Genomic DNA, 11,227 nt, shown 5'->3' on the forward strand with positions numbered 1-11,227 from the left:
ATTAAACTTCATCTTTTTTTTAAATATTATTAATGAAATTAATAATATAATGTATAAGTAATTTTTATTAGTTTTTTATAAAATTATTTATTTGTATATATTTAAAAAATAATAATACATCTTTTTGTTTACCACATTTAAAAGACAATAAAAAAAGATAACTTTAAAAAAGTGTTGTTATTAAAAAAATAATATATTAAAATCTTAAAATACAATTTAAATGATTTTTTTTTCATTAAAAAAATAACTTGAATGCATTAATAAATTATAGTTTATATATAATATAGGTAAGGATATTAATATAATGTTATTTTGATATAGTTTTTTTTTATTCAAACAAAAAAATTCTTCTATTTTCTTTTCATTCATTTTTTCTTCGTCTAAACAAAAAACAAAAAATTAACTTTTTCATCCATTTTTTTCTTTTCATTTTTTTCTTTTTATTTTCTTTTCTCTTATTTTCTATTTTGCGTCCAAACAATGAATGAGCAAAATAAAATTCTGAATTTAACAGACCTCTTACTCTTCTCTCACCTCCCTTCTAAGAAAGTCTATACCGAAAAAAGAAGCAAAGCTAGCCAATAAAGAATTTAAAGAGAACTACTTTGAAAAAAATTATTTGAATAGTAGTTATATATGAAAAATAATATTGAAAATAAAAATGTATTATATTCAGCAAAGTAAGAATATGTAACAGGGTGTAAGAATGAAAAGGGAAGAGGTGGTAGGTTAATGGTAGTAGAAGAAGAAGGATTTAGAAGGAGTAGAATTCCATTCTGATCCAAAAGTATAATCCAGCCATGAGAAGAACCAACACACCATGCTCCAACATGACTATCGTTCAATATGTTCTTCCATTCATAACGCCTGTTTTCAGATAAATTGAAGATGCTTCGATCAACGGTAATAAGATCATTATCATCATCAATGAGGCGTGTTTGATGAATACTTGAAAGAAGAAGGTAAGGAACTGAGAGAGAATGAGAGGCCATTGAAATATAAGTAATATTTTTCACTTTTCTTTTTTAACACGCTTTAATTCTATGAAATAGAATTTGGAAGGTTAAATTTTAAATACTAATATCTATATCTGTAAACAGTGAACACTAATGGTATGTTGGTTGTGGGGGACCGAACCAAAATAACATTGTTGTTGGGCTAACCGTGGGGCTCTTAACCACCAGAGAAACTTCGGGAAAGAATCAAGCGAGAGAATATAAGATGAGATGACACCACATCTAACTCAAAATCTTAAGGTGTCAAGTTAATAGGTCTCTCATCTTATAAATTCCTCACTCTTCCTTGCTTTCTTTGATGTGGGACTAACTTTAACACTCCTCACACTTATAACACTAACAATTTTTCCCTCAAGTGTGAGCCTTCACATCAAGCACCAACTCTCCTTTAGCTCCTCCATCACATATGAGTATTTGTCCATCACACCGCCGCAAAACACCGTGGGACACGTCACCCGGACAACCTTTGTCGGGAAGACTTTCGATGCTTCACCTTGAATACTCCTTAAAACTAGATCAATTAAACCATCAGCTCTGATACCACTTGTTGGGCTAACCGTGGGGAGCTCTCAACCACCGGAGAAACTTCGGGGAAGAATCAAGCGAGAGAATATAAGATAAGATGACACCACATCCAACTCAAAATCTTAAGGTGTCAAGTTAATGGGTCTCTCATCTTATAAACTCCTCACTCTTTCTTACTTTCTTTGATGTGGGACTAACTTCAACACTCCTCATACTTGCAACACTAACAATCTTTCAGGAATTTAGCCACAAACATCCCAAATTTTAATAAAACCATCTTGTGTCAAAGCAAAAAGATAATTGTTGATGAACACAATATCACAATAAAATTGCTTATCATGAGAGATCTCAACCCAAGTTGTAGAATTGCAATAAGAAATCTTACAGTCAGAACCATATATGATGGCAAGATTGTAGCTTGAAGAAGAGGAACAAAACATCAAAATTACTTTGACTATGAAGAATTTTCTTAAATATTCAGCAAAGTAAGAATATGTAATAGAGTGTAAGAATGAAAGGGGAAGAGGTGGTAGGTTAATGGTGGTAGAAGAAGAAGTGTTTAGAAGGAGTAGAATTCCATTCTGATCCAAAAGTATAATCCATCCATAAGAAGAACCAACACACCATGCTCCAACATGACTACCGTTCAATATGTTCTTCCATTCATAACGCATGTTTTCTAATAAATTGAAGATGCTTCGATCAACGGTAAAAAGATTATTATCATCATCAATGAGGTGTGTTTGATGAATACTTGGAAGAAGAAGGTAAGAAATTGAGAGAGAATGAGAAGCCATTGAAATATAAGTAATATTTTTCACTTTTTTTTAACACGCTTAATTCTATGAAATAGAATTTGGAAGGTTATTTTGCTCTCAACCACCGGAGAAACTTCGGAGAAGAATCAAGCGAGATAATATAAGATGAGATGACACCACATCCAACTCAAAACCTTAAGGTGTCAAGTTAATGGGTCTCTCATCTTATAAACTCCTCAATCTTCCTTGCTTTCTTTGATGTGGGACTAACTTCAACACTCCTCACACTTGCAACACTATCAATCTCTCCCTCAAGTGTGAGCCTCCACATCAAGCATCAACTCCCCTTTAGCTCCTCCACCTCATATGAGTATTTGTCCTTCACACCGCCACAAAATACCGCGGGACACGCAGGCCGGACTACCTTTGCCGGGAAGACTTTCGATGTTTCACCTTGAATACTCCTTAAAACCAGACCGATTAAACCATCGGCTCTGATACCACTTGTTGGGCTAACCGTGGGGAGCTCTCAACACCGGAGAAACTTCGGGGGAAGAATCAAGCGAGAGAATATAAGATGAGATGACACCACATCCAACTCAAACCTTAAGGTGTCAAGTTAATGGGTCTCTCATCTTATAAACTCCTCACTCTTTCTTGCTTTCTTTGATGTGGGACTAAGTTCAACACTCCTCACACTTGCAATACTAACAATCTTTTGATCTCTACTTTTAGGACCTCGACTTTTGTTTCTCCCCCTAGACTCAGAAACAAGAACATCTGAATGTGTAGCCGATGTACCTTGTGACTTTCTTCTCATTTCTTCATTCAAAATACTGCTCTTGGCAAGATCCATAGAGATTACACTATCAGGAGCTCTATTAGACAATGACATTCTGAGAATTTCCCACGAGTCTGGTAAGGAGCCAAGAAGTAACAATCCTTGAACCTCTTCATCAAACTTGATACCCATAGAAGATAACTGATTCATAATTTTTTGAAAAATATTCAAGTGATCTGTCATTGATGTCCCATCTGTATATTTCAAAGTCAACAACTGCTTGATCAAAAACATCTTGTTATTCCCAGTTTTCTGAGTATACAACTGTTCAAGCTTAATCCAAAGGGTCCGAGCATGTGTCTCTCCAATAATATGGTTCAACACATTATCGTCAACCCGCTGTCTAATATATCCACAGACTTGTCTATGCAACAAAGTCCAATCATCATCAGATTTATCATTAGGCTTCTCTATACCAAAAACTGGTTGATGAAGATTTTTTACATAAAGCGGTCGTCCAGACCAATGAAATAACTCCACTATAATCAAATGAGGTATAAGTGAGTCTCAAACAAAGCACAAAAACATGCATATAACCAGCCAAAAATATCAAAGCACCAAAACTCATAAATGAGAAGCAAGAAGATGAAATATACCCAAACAACAGAGCTGATGTCGAAGCCAATTTCTCTCTTTGTAGAACTCTAATTCAAATCTCTACCGTTCAAAATAAAGAACAAAATGTGAAGAATCTACAGTCCAAATTTTACGTCGATCCAACGGTGAAAGAATGAAAAACTGCCATTCCGAGATTGCTGCTCTGTATAAAAACAGAAAACCTAGTTTCTCTCTTGAGAAGCCAATTTCTCTCGCTGCATTTTTTAATCAACATCTTCACCGAAAAATGAAGAAAAAGATGATAGAAACATGCAGTTTAAATTTCAAGCCGATCCAACGGTGAAAAACTGAGAAACTCCCATTTGAAATTTACTATATTGGGCAAAAATGGAAATTCTGTTTCTCCCTCTTCTTTTTTTCTTTGGTGGCTACTCTCTCTCTCTCTCTCTCTCTCTCTCTCTCTCTCTCTCTCTCTCAAATGACCTCCAAAGTCTGAATTAGGGTTGTGACATTAGGGTGCAAGAATACACCCTCAAAAAGTTGGGCTTGAACCTCACAAAAGAGAGAAAAAAATCTATCAATTTTCATGTAATTGCAGCAGAAATTAAGATGGTTATATTAAATGAACCTTCACTACATGCTTTTTTTTCTTTTTTTTTTTTGAGTAGTTGTGAGCAAGGATTTGAAAAATCATTTTGCTGTGCTTAGACTGATGGTTCTTTTAATAATAAGAAATCAAGAATGATATAATATAATTTTTCAAAAAAATAAAAAAATAATCCAATGATAAAAATTCATGATAAAAAATTTACCATTATCTTCTCTGTTTTAGTACAGTTATTTATAAAAATAATGTAATTTTATTTTGATATAGGTTTTTTTTATTCAAACAAAAAAAATCTTTCTATTTTCTTCTCATTCATTTTTTCTTCGTCTAAACAACAAACAAAAAATTAACTTTTTCATACATTTTTTTCTTTTCATTTTTTTTCTTTTTATTTTCTTTCCTCTTATTTTCTATTTTACGTCCAAACAATGAATGAGCAAAATAAAATTTCGAATTTAACGGACCTATTACTCTTCTCTCACCTTCCTTCTAAGAAAGTCTATACCAAAGAAAGAAGTGAAGCTAGCCAATAAAAATAATTAAAGAGAACTACTTTGAAAAAAATTATTTGAATAGTAGTTATATATGAAAAATAAAATTAAAAATAAAAATGTATTATATTCAGTAAAGTAAGAATATGTAACAGGGTGTAAGAATGAAAGGGGAAGAGGTGGTAGGTTAATGGTAGTAGAAGAAGAAGAATTTATAAGGAGTAAAATTTCATTCTGATCCAAAAGTATAATCCAGCCATGAGAAGAACCAACACACCACGCTCCAACATGACTACCGTTCAATATGTTCTTCCATTCATAATGCCTGTTTTCTGATAAATTGAAGATGCTTCGATCAACGGTAATAAGATCATTATCATCATCAATGAGGTGTGTTTGATGAATACTTGGAAGAAGAAGGTAAGGAACTGAAAAAGAATGAGAAGCCATTGAAATATAAGTAATATTTTTCACTTTTCTTTTTTAAAACGCTTTAATTCAAGGTTAAATTTTAAATACTAATATCTATATCTGTAAACGGTGAACGCTAATGGTATGTTGGTTGTGGGGGACCGAACCAAAATAACGTTGTTGTTTGGCCAACCGTTGGGAGCTCTTAACCACCGGAAAAACATCGGGGAAGAATCAAGCGAGAGAGTATAAAATGAGTTGAAACCACATCCAACTCAAAATCTTAAGGTGTCAATTTAATGGGTCTCTCATCTTATAAACTCCTCACTCTTCCTTGCTTTTTTTGATGTGGGACTAACTTTAACACTCCTCACACTTGCAACACTAACAATCTCCCCCTCAAGTGTGAGCCTCTACATCAAGCATCAACTCCCCCTTAGCTCCTCCACCACATATGAGTATTCGTCCATCACACCGCCACAAAACACCGCATGATACGCCGCCCAGACGACCTTTGCCGGGAAGACTTTCGATGCCTCACCTTGAATACTCCTTAAAACCATACCGATTAAACTATCGGCTCTGATACCACTTGTTGGGCTAACTGTGGGGAGCTCTCAACCACCGGAGAAACATCGGGAAAGAATCAAGCGAGAGAATATAAGATGAGATGACACCACATCCAACTCAAAACCTTAAGGTGTTAAGTTAATGGGTCTCTCATCTTATAAACTCCTCACTCTTCCTTGCTTTCTTTGATGTGGGACTAACTTCAACACTCCTCACACTTACAACACTAACAATCTTTCAGGAATTTGGCCACACTCATCCCAAACTTCAATAAAACCATCTTGTGTCAAAGCAAAAAGATAATTGTTGCTGAACACAATATCACAATAAGATTGCTTATCATGAGAGATCTCAACCCAAGTTGTAGAATTACAATAAGCAATCTTACAGTCGGAACCATATATGATGGCAAGAGTGTAGCTTGAAGAAGAGGAACAAAACATCAAAATTGCTTTGACTATGAAGAATTTTCTTAAATATTCAGCAAAGTAAGAATATGTAACAGGGTGTAAGAAGAAAAGGGAAAGAGGTGGTAGGTTAATGGTAGTAGAAAAAGAAGGATTTAGAAGGAGTAGAATTCCATTCTGATTCAAAAGTATAATCCAGCCATGAGAAGAACCAACACACCATGCTCCAACATGACTACCGTTCAATATGTTCTTCCATTCATAACGCATGTTTTCTAATAAATTGAAGATGCTTCGATCAACGGTAATAAGATTATTATCATCATCAACGAGGTGTGTTTGATGAATACTTGGAAGAAGAAGGTAAGGAACTGAGAGAGAATGAGAAGCCATTGAAATATAAGTAATATTTTTCACTTTTCTTTTTTAACACGCTTTAATTCTATGAAATAGAATTTGGAAGGATAAATTTTAAATACTAATATCTATATTTGTAAATGGTGAACACTAATGGTATGTTGGTTGTGGGGGACCGAACCAAAATATCGTTGTTGTTGGGCCAACCGTGGGAGCTCTTAACCACCGGGGAAACTTCTGGGAAAAATCAAGCGAGAGAATATAAGATGAGATGACACCACATCCAACTCAAAACCTTAAGGTGTCAAGTTAATGGGTCTCTCATCTTATAAACTCCTCACTCTTCCTTGCTTGCTTTGATATGGGACTAACTTCAACACTCCTCACGCATGCAACACTAACAATTTCCCCCTCAAGTGTGAGCCTCCACATCAAGCATCAACTCCACATTAGCTCTTCCACCACATATGAGTATTCGTCCTTCACACCGCCGTAAAACACCTCGGGACACGCCGCCTAGACTACATTTGGCGGGAAGACTTTCGATGTTTCACCTTGAATACTCCTTAAAATCAGATCGATTAAACCATCGGCTCTGATACCACTTGTTAGGCTAACCGTGGGAAGCTCTCAACCACCGGAAAAACTTCGGGGAAGAATCAAGCGAGAGAATATAAGATGAGATGACACCACATCCAACTCAAAACCTTAAGGTGTCAAGTTAATGAGTCTCTCATCTTATAAACTATTCACTATTCCTTGCTTTCTTTGATGTGGGAATAACTTCAACACTCATCACACTTGCAACACTAACAATCTTTTGATCTCTACTTTTAGGACCTCGACTTTTGTTTCTCCCCCTAGACTCAGAAACAAGAACATCTGAATGTGTAGTCGATGTACCTTATGAATTTCTTCTCATTTCTTCATTCAAAACACTGCTCTTGGCAAGATCCATAGAAATTACACTATCTGGAGCAGAATTAGACAATGATATTCTGAGAATTTCTCACGAGTCTGGTAAAGGAGCCAAGAAGTAACAATTCTTGAACCTCTTCATCAAACTTGATACCCATGGAAGATAACTGATTCATAATTCCTTGGAAATTATTCAAGTGATCTGTCATTGATGTCCCATATGTATATTTCAAAGTCAACAACTGCTTGATCAAAAACATCCTGTTATTCCCAGTTTTCCGAGCATACAACTGTTCAAGCTTAATCCAAAGGGTCCGAGCATGTGTCTCTCCAATAATATGGTTCAACACATTATTGTCAACCCACTTCCTAATATATCCACAGACTTGTCTATGCAACAAAGTCCAATCATCATCAGATTTATCATTAGACTTCTCCGTACCAAAAACTGGTTGATGAAAATTTTTTACATAAAGCAAATCTTCCATTGTCATCAGTGTGAACTTTCTCAAGTAGCCTAGCAGCGGAAACGGCACAAATGTCCAACACAAGAACAATATGAAAGCACTCACAATACAATATGGCAACAACTATAACAAGCAAATATAGCAAGTAAAGCAATAATAAGAACACACCGAGATTTTACGTGGAAAAGTCCCTCAATGTGAGAGGTAAAAAGCACGGGTCGTCCAGACCAATAAAATAACTCCACTATAATCAAATGAGATACAAGAGAGTCTCAAACAAAGCATAAAAACGTGCATATAAGCAGCCAAAAATATCAAAGCACCAAAGCTCATAAATGAGAAGCAAGAAGATGAAATATACCCAAACAACAAAGCTGATGTCGAAGCCAATTTCTCCTTCTGCAGAACTCCAATTCAAATCTCCACCGTTCAAATAGAAGAACAAAATGTGAAAAATCTACAGTTCAAATTTTACCTTGATCCAACGGTGAAAAAATTTAAAACTGCCGTTCCAAGATTGCTGCTCTGGGTAAAAATGAAAAACCTAGTTTCTCTCTTCAGAAGCCAATTTCTCTCACTGCAAATTTTTAATCAATATCTTCACCGATCAGAATGAAGAACAAGATGATAGAAACACGCAGTTTAAATTTCAAGTCGATCCAACGGTGAATAACTGTGAAACTGCCATTTGAAATTTACTGCTTTGGGCAAAAACGAAAATTCTGTTTCTCCCTCTTCTTTTTCTCTTTGGTGACTACTTTCTCTCTCTCTCTCTCTCAAAAGACTTCCAAAATCTGAATTAGAATTGTGACACTAGGGTGCAAGAATACACCCTCAAAAAGTTGGACTTGAGCCTCACAAAAGAGAGAAAAAACTCATCAGTTGTCATTTAATTGCAGCAGAAATTAAGATGGTTATATTAAATGAACCTTCACTACATGCTATTTTTTTTTCTGAGTTGTTGTGAGCAAGGATTTCAAAAATCATTTTGCTGTGCTTAGACTGATGGTTCATTTAATAATAAGAAATCAAGAATGATATAATATAATTATTCAAAAAAAAATCCAATGATAAAAAATCATGATAAAAAATTTACCATCATCTTCTCTATTTTAATATAGTTATTTATAAAAATAAATGATGCCATGTGACTTATATTTTTTTTTATTTTTTTTGCAAATTGAATAATTAAAAATATATTTAATATATAAAAAATTATGTTCATATACTTATCTCATTTATCTCACTTTTATTATCATGTACTTATATTTATGTAATTTATTTTATTCAATAGTTATTATTTGTCACAGTTACACTTTCTTATTTTTTTTTGTCTTAAAGTTATCGGTTTTTCTATACTTAACTCCAATATTTTATACCAAATATTTTATTCTATGAATTTTATTTTTTAAGTTCTATTACTTTTCATATATATTTTTCTTTTTATTTAGTCACTTTGTTATATTTTTGTTATTAATAAAGATTACAATGTCTTCTTTTTTGGCCTGTAATTTATCCAGTAAAAATTAAAGCACTAATTTTATACTTATAATAATAATCTTATCAATTAATTTTTTAATAATATTCTCTCCCATAAAACACTTTATCATATTATAAAAATTTTTAAGATAACTACCAATAATAAAATTATTATATACTATTTAATAATCCTAATTTTAATTAAATGAAACATGAGAGATTGAAAACTTGAAATTCTGTTATCAAATAACCTATGTTAATAAAGTATCTTTATTTTTATCTTTTAATTTTTTATGGTCATTAAATTTCAAAGGAACAAGTTAGTAAAATTAAATTTAATTCAGCAGCTGTTAGACTAGAACTAAATTCAAAATTTATGAAATTCCCGCATGCTGAAGACATAATCATTATTAAATGTTATCACTATAATTGTTATTCGATTCAGCAGCTAATTAAACAATTAATAAATAAGAGTGTGGATCAATTAGTCATGTTAATATATATCTATTAATACACTAATAAAATATAGTAAAGAAAACTAATAAATATAATAAGAGAAACACAAAAGACATAATACAAAATATTGTTAATATTTGTATATATTATATATTGGTAAGATTAATAGACAAGGCATAACATACATATAAAGCCTAGAAAGTCTAATCACTTCAATATTAAGAAAGAAAAAGAAAAAAAAATTCAGCAAAATAAGAATATGTAACCGGGTGTAAGAATAAAAAGGAAAGAGGTCGTAGGTTAATGGTAGTAGAAGAAGAAGGATTTAGAAGGAGTAGAATTTCATTCTGATCCAAAAGTATAATCCAGTCACAAGAAGAACCAACACACCATGCTCCAACATAACTATCGTTCAATATGTTCTTCCATTCATAACGCCAGTTTTTTGATAAATTGAAAATGCTTCGATCAACGGTAATAAGATCATTATCATCATCAATAAGGTGTGTTTGATGAATACTTGAAAGAAGAAGGTAAGGAACTGAGAGAGAATGAGAAGCCATTGAAATAAAAGTAATATTTTCCACTTTTCTTTTTTAACACGCTTTAATTCTATGAAATAGAATTTGGAAGGTTAAATTTTAAATACTAATATCTATATCTATAAACGGTGAACACTAATGGTATGCTGGTTGTGGGGGTCCGAACCAAAATAACGTTGTTGTTGGACCAACTGTGGGGAGCTCTTAACCACCGAAAAAACTTCGGAGAAGAATCAAGCGAGAGAATATAAGATGAGATGACACCACATCCAACTCAAAATCTTAAGGTGTCACTTTAATTCTATGAAATAGAATTTGGAAGGTTAAATTTTAAATACTAATATCTATATCTATAAACGGTGAACACTAATGGTATGCTGGTTGTGGGGGTCCGAACCAAAATAACGTTGTTGTTGGACCAACTGTGGGGAGCTCTTAACCACCGAAAAAACTTCGGAGAAGAATCAAGCGAGAGAATATAAGATGAGATGCAACACTAATAATCTCCTCCTTAAGTGTGAGCCTCCACATCAAGCATCAACTCTCCTTTAGCTTCTCCACCACATATGAGTATTCGTCCATCACACCGCCGCAAAACACCGCGGGACACGCCATCCGGACCACCTTTGCCGGGAAGACTTTCGATGCTTCACCTTGAATACTCCTTAAAACCAGACCAATTAAACCATCGGCTCTGATACCACTTGTTGGGCTAACCGTGGGGAGCTCTCAACCACTGGAGAAACTTTAGGGAAGAATCAAGCGAGAGAATATAAGATGAGATGACACCACATCCAACTCAAAACCTTAAGGTGTCAAGTTAA

Source organism: Arachis stenosperma, chromosome 6, assembly GCF_014773155.1.
Source record: "Arachis stenosperma cultivar V10309 chromosome 6, arast.V10309.gnm1.PFL2, whole genome shotgun sequence".
NCBI lineage: Eukaryota > Viridiplantae > Streptophyta > Magnoliopsida > Fabales > Fabaceae > Arachis > Arachis stenosperma.